Source organism: Sinohyriopsis cumingii, chromosome 6 (assembly GCF_028554795.1).
Source record: "Sinohyriopsis cumingii isolate HCF-2022 chromosome 6, ASM2855479v2, whole genome shotgun sequence".
Classification (NCBI taxonomy): Eukaryota; Metazoa; Mollusca; class Bivalvia; order Unionida; family Unionidae; genus Sinohyriopsis; species Sinohyriopsis cumingii.
This window is the reverse complement of record NC_142966.1, coordinates 117,859,588-117,873,474: the sequence shown is the minus strand read 5'-3', so window position 1 is coordinate 117,873,474 and position 13,887 is coordinate 117,859,588. Positions and strand designations below refer to the sequence as shown.

The 13,887-nt window shown below is 38.3% G+C and overlaps 1 long non-coding RNA gene across 1 annotated transcript; it reads left to right on the top strand.

Moving 5' to 3' along the window:
- Positions 1-518: 518 nt before the first annotated feature.
- LOC149797816 (uncharacterized) lies at positions 519-8,994 on the top strand. The gene is made up of 2 exons (XR_016421559.1): positions 519-617; positions 8,669-8,994. It is a non-coding gene; the product is annotated as an uncharacterized LOC149797816 (long non-coding RNA).
- The last annotated feature ends 4,893 nt before the right edge of the window (positions 8,995-13,887 follow it).

The window sequence follows — 13,887 nt, the reverse complement described above, 5'->3', positions numbered from 1 at the left end:
CCTAAAACTAACTTCTCAATGCTGATTGCCAAGCGAGGTAGCTGTTAGTATCACTTTTTATAAGTCTTTGGTATGAGTCTGCCGGGAATCGTACCCACGACCTACCGCATCCAAAGTTGGACGCTCTAACCACTAGGCCACCGGAGCGGTCGGCCATTCGATCACTGGTACATAAATGTATGAATAAAAGAATAAAAGTCCCTCGGGCATAAAGTGACATTCTGAGATTTATTGCATTTAGAAGATTCAGTCGTTTCTTGGACATATTGTTGGCTATTTCAAGCACATAATTAGGCTGATAAATCAGCCCATCGCACGTGATGATGTTGATGTTCGGGTTAGAGGATGACATCACCTATTCTTTGAAAGGTGAAATTATTTGCTGCTAATTTTGGTTGCACACACCGGCATACATTTTATACTCTTACCGGTATTTCTCGTAGCTATACTCTTACCGGTATTTCTCGTAGCTGTCGGCTGAAAGGCTCTTTTGGTGACATGTGCATTATATTTCCGGAGAAAATCCTTAGTTTGGTGACGTTCACGAGGAATAGCACAACCATCTGTCCTGTGGCCATTTGGAATTTCGCTATAGATATGGCTGTTTCCAATTACCGGTATGTGTCTAAAGTATACGCAGGTTTGTTCCGGAATGATTTGCATGCAGCAAAATTGTTTTTTTTTTTTTTTAATGAACATATGACAACACACCCACATATCGTCTATCAGTATCAACACAGATTTTTGGGTGGGGTAATTTATCGGACTAGCGCAACATATGAACATTAAGGAAGGTAATTAAATATTCTCCGTTGTGTTTTTTTTAAAGCTTAGTGAAGTATGAATGCAGATTATACCAAAGTGTACAAGGAATGTTTTGGTCCAAACTTTACTGAACAAAAATAAATCAACTAGTTAACCTTTATAATTTAAAACAAACTGATATTCTGTCAAAAATCTATACAATATATTCATTCTAACAGCCATTAGCCCTGTACATGAATATATTAAACGTAACGATCAAAATATCTGTAATTTGCATTCAGGCAATTGTAAAACGGGTAGCAATTTATTGGCAACCTGATATAAATTAGACCCTAGTCGGGATATTCATCATGCCTACGTCATATATCGGACAGGTAAGTCACTTTTTAAAATATTAAATCCATGTTGCATTAATGCACAAATGCTAACCCGTACAAGATAAATTTGTACTACTTTAACAGAGTGTGCTTATATTTACTAATGTCGATATTAGTGAGTAGCACTAATTACAGTTAGCGTATAACTTTTGCTCATACTTCACGAGTTTTTCATGGCAAGAAATATTTAATTCATGTGGTTTAAGAAAAAATTACATTTGTCTATATCTAACAGGAAAAGTTGAGTGACAAAGAGAGAGAGAGAGAGAGAGAGAGAGAGAGAGAGAGAGAAAGAGAAGGTGAGGGGATTGGGCATTCCAAGGTCAGCGTTGCTTTTCGAAATATATGGTCGTATGATCTTCACTGCGGAACAGTCGTTGTAAACCAATCAAGGTGTTTCGGCTTTTTCTGTTGATCAAGAATTGTGCAAATGGGAGATGACAAAGTTAAGATAATTACAGTATGATCAACTTGACAAAAACGCATAAAAGCAAATTGAAAACAGCATTGAATCGACTCTTAGTAATGAATTTATTGAGTTGTAAATAAATGCACTGCTTCAGATTTTAAGAAAATATTTCGGATTTATATACTATGTGACGATTTTGGAGGGGGTCCCCGAGTGGCCAAGTGGTCTAAAGCGCTGTCCGTTACGGATCACTGCCATCTCACCTCTGTCTGCGTGGGTTCGAGTCTAGCATTCGGCCAATGTGGGTATGTGAGAAAGCTTGCCAGTAGCTTCTCGTGGGTCGGTGCTTCTTCCCGGGGTTTTCCCGGGTTCTTCTTCCACCATTAATACTGGCCGCCATACATAGCCTATCGTGTGCTGAAAAATGGCGTTAAACCCCACAACAACAACAACAACAACGATTTTGGAGCGTACATCAGAGACCTTGACAATGGTGTTAACCAAATATTTTCTCGTGTTAATTCGATCCACACGGATTTCATCTGGATAACGTTGAAACTACTATTCTTACAGTCTTGCTACCTTGGCATTCATTATTTTAGGCAAATTATGATCTTAGAAAGTAATCTGAATAGTTTCAAAAAATGACGAATTGTTTATCTACACTATCCCACGCCTGAAAGTTATGTTGCCAACCTTTCCAGTAGTATGTATCCCAGTATAGGGCGTATTATTGTAGAGTTGTTTCATTCTCATATTTTCCAACATTTTCTTACTACAGAGATAGAGTTTCAAAGACTTGTGACACAACAGTCTGTGTGACTATAAAGCAGTTGACAGTGAATCATGGCCTAGAAGCAGGGCCGACAAAGGGGGGAGGGCAATCGGGGGTATATTCCCGGACCCTGGGCCCGTAAGGGGGCCAGGGCCGAACACCAATTTTTTATTTTATAAAAGAAAAATTTTGTTTGAACAAGAACTAGGAGAGGCCCGGGTGTTTCTTACCCCTCGTCCCTGATAGCTCTCTACGGCCCTGCCTAGAAACTCTGCACATCGCTCCGGTGGCCTAGTGGTCAAGCGTCCGCCTCGGTAGCGGGAGGTCGCGGGTTCGAACCCCAGCCGAGTCATATCAAAGACTTTTTAAAATGGTGCTAACAGCTGCCTCGCTTGGCGATCAGCATTAAGAGGTCAATGTTAGGACTAGTCGGCCTGGTGTCAGGATAATGTGACTGGTTGGGACATTATGCTACATGTCTGCGGCATGTTGCCCCAGTGCTAAACATCACTATGAACTACCACACTGCAGACATCGTAGCGATATGACTGAAAAATTGTTAAAGCTACGTTAAAAATCTAAAAAAAACACACACACACACACACACAGAAGCTTTGCAGTATATGTGTAAAGACGTTTGCAGTACGTCGTGGCACAGAAGCTCTGCAGTAAATGTGTAAGGGGGTCAGTTATTTTGAACTTTTGAGAGAGTGACGTATGTAAGGTGAAGTTTGCATTTATAACATGCACAGTGGAGAGAATGTTGGCATACCTCTATGCTGCTTTAATGTAATGTGACTGACATTTCTTCGGATATTGTACTTTTGAAAATTGTACATGATTTAAGCACACTGCTAACTAAAATGACTGTTCCCTTGTGCTGCAAAAAATCAGCATGAATTAGTCTAAAGTACACTATCCGTATGAACTTTGCCAGACTAGACAATACCAGCTTCTGAAATTGCAATGAATGAATTACCAAATATATAAAATGTATTAAGACTTATTGGCTCTTTTTTAATACAATTTACCTCTGAAGTTCAAGAAATAAAAATGATCAAGTGGAGCTAGCATTTTTTTGAAAGGTGTACATCTGGTAAGGCCAAGCTGTATACTCTATAACCCATATTACACCCATTAATCATACACCAAAATAAAAGGAATGAAAGGTTCTTTGAACTATACCTAAGATATGCAGTGTCTTTTTTAAATAGCCAGTATAACCAGTGAGGAAAGCCGGAAAATTCGTTTTCTTTAAAATTCTAACCCCTGTATGCAAAGTGGGAAACTGTAGAGCGCCACCTAAATGGTACGAGACTTTTACCAGTTTCATATTTAATTTTAGGTTAGAACAAAATTCTTAACTAAATGCAGTGACACCTTCCGTCCCAAGTCAGCTAAAATTAAATTTGACAAAGCTACTGACTTGGCCGCCTATGAAATAATTTGTTTAGAGTTTATTGTGCATGATAACTCAAAATGGCGTCAACAGCTTCTCCACAATCGGCTTGGAATGATGTACTACTGTTCACCAGTCCATGAAAGAAAATTTCCAGAAACAGTAGGTTTTACACATGAAATCGTACGCTGATACGAGTTGAGATTTTACCACTACTGATAGGGGTTTAGTGGAATAAATGGACTGGTAACGTTTATGTTGTGAGTCGAGTTTTACATTAAGGATTTGTATTCTGGGCTCGTAGGGACAGATAGGAGACTTGATAGCAGAAGCATGAAAAAATGTAGGAGGTGACTGGTGGGTCCCTAAAAAGGTTCCTCCGCTCGTCGAAGACGCAAATTCCTACGGTAAAGATATGCTTTACTATGCCTAAATTAAAGTAGATTATGTCCTCGGGGATCAACTTTGTATGATTCCAAGTAAGGTAAATGTTAACAATGTCATATATCGTGAGCATGACAACAATATATTGTTGAGAAGAATTTAGTAAGGTCTTTATACCAGGCACTAACATTAATGTCAATGCCGATTTAAAAACGCACCAGCCGAAATTGGATCCATAACCAACATAACCAAGCTGGTCCTGATCAGCGCGAGGAATCGCATGCGCTAATGCCACAGTAAATGTCCACATAAGCACATACATCATGAAAAACCAACGAGTACGAAGCTGACAAAACAACACCACAGTCCTCGCCCTCCTTGATTTGTCTGCAGCATTTGATACAATAACCCATGATATATTACTTCACCGTCTCCGGCATGTATTTGGCATTCATGATACATCCTTACTGTGGTTCAAGTCCTACTTAGTCAACAGGACACAAATTGTGTCTGCAAATGGAATACACTCAAGCACAGTTAATCTATGTTGTGGTGTTCAACATGGTTCTGTGTCTGGACCTGTTCTCTTCATTCTATACTCTCAGCCGCTCTCAAGTGTCATAGATCATCATCCAGTGTCTCACCAATTGTACGCTAACGACACCCAAATATACAAATCTAGCCACCCAACTGAATTTGATGCTACCATCCAATGTGTAGAGAGGTGCATTTCTGATGTGAAATCATAGATGACATGTAACAAGCTGCAGATGAATGATGATAAAACTGAGACCATTCTGATTACAACACAAAGACTTTTCTCATTCACATCCTTTAACTCAAACAATAAAAATCAGCAACACCAACATTAAATTCACACAGTCAATACGAAACCTAGGTGTCACTCTGGACAGTACTCTCAAAGGGCACCAACATGTCATGAACATATGTAAGGCTGCATATATTGAGCTGAGACGCATCAGCTCCATTCGCAAATATCTTTCAGTTGATGCCACTAAAACACTTGTGTGTTCATTAGTACTTTCAAGACTGGACTATTGTAACTCAGTTCTGTCTGGTTCATCTCAATATCCACTTCAGAAACTTCAAAAATTTCAAAACACAGCTGCTCGGATCATACTTAGAATACCACGATCAGAGCACACCTCCCAGCTGTTCTGTACCCTACACTGGCTATCCATTCGATCCAGAATCAAACACAAAGTTTGTTCTCTGTGCTACGTTTCACTGACGGACTCAAGTATAACATACCTATCCGACTTCACCCATTCAGCTTTTTAATGTATTAAAGCAAACAAGGGCAACCTTCAAGTAATGCAATCATTGATAATACTTATTAATACCATTTTAGCTGTCGTTTAACGACTGAAACTGGATACTCATAAGTACAAATAAAGAGGTGGTATACATTGGCGTTTCACGGAGTTTTATGTTATGAATGATGCAAAATGTCAGACATATAGACGCGGGACATGCTAACAAAACAATGCATGAATCCTCCTAATATCGTCAAATCCGCGTAAATGGCTACTGTTGCTGCTATGATTTGTGTAGCAATTACCAACGTCATCGCATTCACTGGCTGAAACCACGTGCGTACCAACATTACCGCACAAAGCGTCTCGATTACTTCAATGAATGTCAGCTTCCCGACCAGCATGTCGTTAAGACTTGTGACAATGCTGATGACGCGATGAGCGAGTACTACCTGATGACTAGCAGAGAAACAGATGACGTTGGTAATGAGGAGAGAATTGCACACACCCTCCTCAGGGCAGTAAAGTACGAGTATATGCATGTCGCATGGATAGGGATTTCGTGGGGAGGGTTGGGGGAGCCAGATTTGTTCTTGTGGCCTCGATGCGCTTGTTAATTAAGCCTGTACAGCACGTCGTTCGGACTAAGTTATGTATGGTGCGGACACGGATTGCAGATCGTAACCCTTAATGGTCAGGGGCACGTGTTTCAAAGTGAGCATGTCCAGATCAATGGCATCGATACCAATTACCATTGTGCCATCTGGCAAAGCTTAGGCACTTAGGGACCGCAGCTTGGGTTGAGTTTAACAACCAAGTTTTGCTAAGTATTAAACTCAGCGGGAAGTGGCACTTCCTCGGAAAGCTTAACGAACTATACCACAACCTGGTGGTAGCGAATTTCAGTCTAAATATTGCGGCATTTGGCTCGTAACTCACAATGTGGCCAGGTAAGGCAAGCCAATCGCGGACAGATGCTTGTCCTACCCTAACAAAGAAGCCGTCGACCACGCCGTCGCGGCGCTGACTTTTTTAACGTTTTGTCTCAAAGTCTCTCCTTAGCTCTTTCTATCCTTGAGTGTAATCTCAAGCTGTCTTATAGATGTATGCCTAGTACGTACGACTAGCTGCTCGAAAGCAACGGTTGATTTATCAGTCTGTCTTTTCTTTACGTCCCCTGGCTGATCCGTAGAAAATTCATTAAGAAGATCGTCCATCGAATTGTCAAAACTGTCCCGTGGGACTTGTTCATCATTGAAAAATTGGTTGATAACCCGGTTCACCAGCCAAAACGCATCAAGTCCTTCATCATATTCGCTTTGGGATAGTATCCCTCAGCAAAGCAGCTCGTTCAAACGTGATACAATAGATAATGCCGTACGTATGTTACATACATATCTCAGATAAATCCACTTCTCGTGATTGGGTTATGTTTTCCTTGCAGTTTTCGTTTTTTTCCCAGCACTACCTTATCTGCCCCATTACTTTAATCAAAATGGAGTCCTGCCGAAACTAACTAAAACCCGAATCATGCAGCGCTAAAGTATACGGGATATGAAATTCCGGGACTTTAACCGTACCATGACATCTCGTCAAGCTCCCCTACCCACTCGACGAATTGTATCGCTCTATCCACATTCCTACCACAGTTCTTTCTATTTTTCTATCTGTTTAAATAATGTTTATAAAGTAAACCAAAACCCTAGAGTCTAAAAACTTTTCAAACCTAAAACCATTTCAAATAATCAGATCAATAATATTGGAGGTGCTTTACAATTTCGTATACTGCATAGGGTTATATTTTTTAAAGAAAAAGAATTTCGCTCGTTTTCCTCACTGATTATACTGGCTACTTAAAAAAGACCTTGTATATCTTAGGTATTATTAAAAGAACCTTTGTTAAAATAACTTATGCTTCCTATTATTTTGGTGTGCGATTGATGAGTGTAAATTGATGATTGATGGATCTAATTTGATGATGGATGAGTGTAATTTGATGATTGATGGATGTAATTTGGGTTATAGACCATAAAGCCTGATCTTACTAATTATGTGCGCCTATAATAAAAAGTGACAGATCCATTTGGTCATTTTTCACGTATATTTGGTAATTCCTTCAGTACACTTTCAGAAGCTGGTAGATTCTAATGTGGCAAAATTAATTCTCCCTATTTTTGTAACTGCTAAAGATAGTGTACTTGAGATTAATTCAGAACGAATTTTCGAGGAGCACTATTAGCATTGATTTTGATTTGCTTAGATCAACCTACAGTTTCCACAAGTACAATATCCAAATAAATGTCTTTCACAGTACATGAAAGTAACATAGAGGTATGCTTACATTCTCTCCAATGTGCATGTTGCAAAATGCAAACAACTTCACCTTACATCTATCACTCTCTCAGAAGTTCATAATATATGCAGAGCGCCCCTATTTCCCAGTACATCGTAAATTGTCACATTCCTCTTTCGTGATCAATTGTGTGCAATTTGATCATGAATAACTCAGTCACAATATTTCGCCAGTACGAAAACTTAATGAAGAAGAAAATGTTTCATACTGTCCGTGAGTTTCGATTGTAAATTATATATGCAGATGCCAATACGATAATTGCAAGTTAAATGGTCGAATAAGTTGATCGATGTAACATCGATTCCATAAATTGGATTTTTTTTTTAAAAAAATGATATAATTAACATAATTGAACCATTGGGCCTAACTGGAAAGATTCCCACTTTATTGTGTCAGGGGCTTTTTAGGACAAAAAAAATGCGCGTCTGGACATACCTATTCATTTAGCCTCAAAACTATAGTGTACTCGATCGATCGATCGATAGATCGATTGAGATCGATAGATAGAAAGATAGATAGACAGACAGATTGATGTGTTTACCTAAGTGCGCTTATTTAAATTACTTGTTTTGTTGAAGATTAATGCTAATGGTTTCGCACATTGGTGTTTTGTCCTACTCCCCAGGTGGAGTCTTGTCATTCCTTACGCGCCTAGGGCTCATTGATTTGAAACCTACTTAAATTTACGGAATCGGTCGATTTATTAATTTTCAAGATGGCTTGATAATCGTAGGTGTTGTTTTATGAGAGACATCTGATTATCGTTACCGTATATATTCGCTTTTAAAACGTGTCCAACAGCAAACAACATAGATCTGGGACTGCTGGTATAATATATTTTCCTCCAATCTTGTAATTAATAAATTTAGAACAGGATGGTACCTTTATGTTTCAGTTTATCTTAACTTTTAACGCCTTTATCATGCCAGGTAAATGGGAGCTAAGTACTTTTCCCAAGGACAACACAAAGCATCGGACCGGACTTGACTAGACGGGTATCAATCCGCGACCCTTGGATACGAGACTGCGGCTTTTCGAATTGAGCTACTGCGGTTCCCAAACATGATACTTTGAAGAAGAAAATAAACAATCGATCCAGTCCAGAAATGGATAAACACAGAGTAGAGGACATACACGTGTTTGATAGGCCACGACTTATTATTAACGAGAAATACATGGTTTTTTTTAAAAATCACCGTTGGCAACTTATTTTATGTTTAATTGAAACGAAATTCATAAAGGTAACACGAACGCATTTTCCCTGCATTTTCTTATTTTTTACTGGCTTGGTTTAGGAATGTCAGTGTTGAAAATGACAGTTGATGCATCTGGAATAGTTAAGTTTCAGGCATATATCATGTTAAAAATGACATGGCTCATACGTGTTTCTTTACAGAGCTCCATACGACGAGTGTTACTGTTCTTTTCCAGTTGTATGGTATTTCCATGAGTTACCTATAAGATCATGATTAGTAATGTGTGCCCATACAAACCCTTGAAATGGGAGTTATAAAAAATAGTGTCACATTTTACCTCCGGCGATTGCCCAATGGTACAAGAGATCGAGTATACGTTGATGGCGATTGCCCAAGGGTACAAACAGATCGAGTATGTGTTGATGGCGATTGCCCATGGGTACAACAGATCGAGTATGTGTTGATGACTATTGCCCATGGGTACAACAGATCGAGTATGTGCTGATGGCTATTGCCCATGGGTACAACAGATCGAGTATATGTTGTCCAAGGGTATAACAGATCAAGTATACATTTATTGCGATTGCACAAGGGTACAGCATAAACAGTGTACGTTGAAGGTGATTGCCTAAGGGTACAAAATATCGAGTATACGTTGAACCCAATTATTTAGTGTTGGTTAAATAAACCTTTGCTGATAAAGTTTTACCCAAACACTGCGTCTAGAAAGGGTGTTGTTTCAGTCATTTGCAAATAATACTTATCTCAGACGTGTTTCTAAAATAAAAACAAAATAAACAGGAGTTAAAGATGTAGCCCAAAAATTAAACGACTGGGAACATATAGAATTGAGACTCTGTATCATGCAAATAGGAATAAGCAACTTTGTGCTTTAAAAAAAAACAACAACAGCCTCTGCACATTATGAAAGCTTTCTTACCGCCCACATTTAACGATATATGTTCACAGTCAATATCACCATGGAATGGAGGTGGGATTATATGTATCGTCAAGATACATGACAAATATGTTATGGTATTAACATAATTAGTATAAAGCAATTATCATCGGATAAACTAATGGTTGTTTTATAAAAAAAAACAGAAATGCAATCACGATGTAGATCTGAAAAATCTCCCCTCCAATTTTCTACATTTCTAGATTTTACCAACCGTTTTATTTCAGCAGCAGTACATTATGTAGGCTCTGCGAACAGTCTCTGTCATTTATCATCTGTTATTCTCTTTGGTAATAATCATATATTTCGTCTGCATTCATTTAGCAATGCTAAATTGGCAATATTGTTTTGAACGACCGCCATTATCTTGTATTCATAAACAGTGCCCGGATGTAAAGTGTGTCTGATGTTACGCCTTTTTTTTTTTTCTTTCTTCTTTTTGTTGTTGTTAACACAATAAGCGGTGCACAGATATGATAAATAATAGTATGGTTCGTCGGCACACTTTTGAATGAAATTAGCGAGTTTGCATTAGAACAATCGGGAGTATTATGGTCATTAGGCGTGCAAACACATACAAAATAATCAAACTTGAAATTGTGTGCATGTGGCGAAGAGCATGTTGTTGTAGGGTTTAACGCCATTTTTCAGCACACGAGAGGCTATACATGGCGGACAGTATTAATGGTGGAGGAAGAACACGGGAAAAGCCCGGAAATAACCATCGACCCACGAGAAGCTACTGGCAAGCTTTCTCACATACCCACATTGGCTGAATCCGAGACTCGAACCCACGCAGATAGAGGTGAGATGGCATCGATCCGTAACGGACAGTGCTTTAGACCACTCGGCCACGCGGGGACCAGCGAAGAGCATGTGTTTCATACTAAAATTATGTAACAACTGTCACTTTTTTCATGGTTTAATAAACAGTGGTTTGACTCGTGGCGAAGAGGTGCTTGTGGGCTGCTGCTCTATAACAACTCTACAAGATGCATAGTCTGTCGACAAATCAGGGTATATAATGTGCCGACAGAAGAGAATGCATAGTCTGTCGATAGATCAGAATGTATTATGTGCCGGCCGGCAGATCAGGGTGGATTGTGTGTCAGCATAACATTTTGTTTAATGTGTCGGGAGGTAAAGGTGTATGACTTGCCGGCATATCATGGTGTTTACTAATGATTATCAATGAACAGTGTAAAACATGAGTGCATCATACGTCAGCAGATCGCATTCTATGCCGTTTGATGATTGTAGGGAATTATACATGGTCAGATAAGGTCGAAAAAATGAGTTTGATATTTGATATCCCTCTGTCTTTTTGCTCTCTTTCTGCAAACTGAAGCGGCACGGCTAATTCAGTCAGCGATTGTTTATAATGCATCACGGTACTAGTTGTTTTTCCATAAACATTAATGCTAATGTTTTGTGAAATAAATATACTTTCTACGCTACCTCAGCATGCATGTCACACACTGTCATAGACAACAATGTTAGATTGTCCAATTGACAAGGACAAAACCAGGTACTCCACTGCATTTAAGAGAGATAACTCTGCTGGAACTAGATGGCTAAGAGTTATCTAGTCACAGCAGTCACATTTTCAGCCATGTTGTACCACATTTAAAAAAAATAAAAAAATACAAAATATGATCTAGATACGAATTAACCTAATCTCACATGTTGCCAAGAGGCTTAACTTTTTTAAGCCTAACAGAAACTACAGCTGTTACATAATGCACCAATCACAGCCAGTTTTGTTGTTTATTTCTGAATGCAATTTTCCTACACCTTAAGCTCCGCCCACCTGGGTTTGTTCACTTGGTACTATTATACCATTACTGTCGTTAAGTTCAACTATGATATAAGAGAAAATATGCGTACCATAATTTTCTCCATTAAAGAAAGTGCATGTTAATATATTTACTTTTTCTAGTTTTCCGTTATTTACACAAGCTCATAAATTATATCAGTTCTTGTCAACCTAATGCACAATTGTCAAACAATATGAAATCAAACTTTGCTAAAATTGTGAAAAGATTTTGATACAAGGGCCATTAGAAATGTTTCACAAACGTCGATATTGTATACAAACATATCACAAAAACGCTGCAAATAACTTTCAGAAATTTTGTTTCATTTTCACAATTTCAATAATGACCAAAAAAACCTATTCCTTTCTGTGATATACCTTCAGAAGTCTGAAAAGCTACATTGCCAGTAACGGGGTGAGTTTTCTCGAATGTTACTGGACACTGGTGTCAGACTTTGTCTAATGTTGCTCGACACTAACGTTATGTACGTATGCATGTATGTATGTATGTATGTATGTATGTATGTGTGTGTGTGTGTGTGTGTGAGAGAGAGAGAGAGAGAGAGAGAGAGAGAGCGATAATCGAAACGACATATAATGGTGAACAGCTCAGCTTTCACGAAATACTTTTTTTAATCATAATCATTATTTTACATTTAATTTCTACAATGTCGCTTATACCACCAGTTTCAACGACTTAAGCGGCATACTCTCAACGAAATAAGTTTTCGCGTAAACTGGTCTATATGGTGTATGATTTAATGACTGAGTGGAGAAGGATTTAGAAACAGTTCATCATATGATAAAATCAAGAGATATTTTTTTTATTAATAATATTTAAAAAAAACACAGAAATTAAATGTGTTTGCTTTTCGGCCTCATGTTTATGCTGGAATGAACTATATTTCTGGTATGCAATCTCGGACCTAACTAAATCGTATGGCCAGAAATCAAGAAAGCGCACGCCAAAGTAAAACAGATTGAATTGTACGATAGAAGCTATTCATAGAGAGGCGAGTTTCAATTCAAGTACAGAAATTAGACTAATAATAATGACAAAATTAGTCCAGATTAAATAAATGTAATGATGGTTGATTTTAGTCAGGGTCGTAAGGGGGACCGGGCCGAACAACAAGTTTTCATTTTATAAAAGAAGCCGAACAACAAGTTTTCATTTTATAAAAGAAAACTTGTGTTTGAACAAGAACTAAGAGAGGCCCGAGTGTTTCTTACCTTAGGGCCCGTGATCGCTCTCTACGGCTCTGATTGTAGTTGGTTTTATTGGCGGTTGACGAGTAGCTGGTGGGGGATACAAGGTACGCATGGTTCCCAGCAATCCTTGTAAAATTCGTTTGATTATCGTGAATGATACAAATGCATCATGCATGTTTCCTTTTGCAATAAAGCAAATGCTAAACTTATAATCGATACGACAGATTCATATTAAGAAATATCGGACGTGTAAGTGATACGACAGATTCCTATTAACTTAATGAGGTATGTATGGTTCCCAGCAATCCTTGTAAGACTCATTGATTATCGCAAATGATACAAAGGCGTAATGTTTGTTTTCCTTTTCCAGTAAAACAAATACCGGACGTGAAATCGATACGACAGATTCATATTACTTAATGAAAACCGGACGTGTAAGATGATACTTTATAAAATTTAATAAATGTAAAATATATAATATCCGTCCGCTTGAATTCATAAGTTGTGTATGATACATCAATACTGCGATGATGCTATCATGCCTTTTGGACTAAATTCAAATTAAATTTTCTCAGCACCAGAGAAAAAGAGAGAGACAGACAGAAAAACAGACAGAGACAGACAGAGATTGTTTGCTTGATTTTTATTCGTATTGAATAGCTATAATGTGCTGATGTATCGGTGTGCTTCGTTATTTTAAATTTTATCGCAAAACCTTTCCCTTCAGCTTACAATATAGAAGAAAACGTATCGTTTATGTAACTAATATCATTTTGATTAGAACATTACCAGAAATCTGCACAGTTGGGGTGAGTGGGTGGGTGTTTGGCATATAACTATTTATTTTACCCTCCTCATACTGCAGCCGTTCAAAAATGATCAGGGTCGGACAAGGCAGAATATGCAATGAATTGCCACTTTTTCACTGTAAATGTGAAACATTTCTTCTCATTTCTTGGCATAATT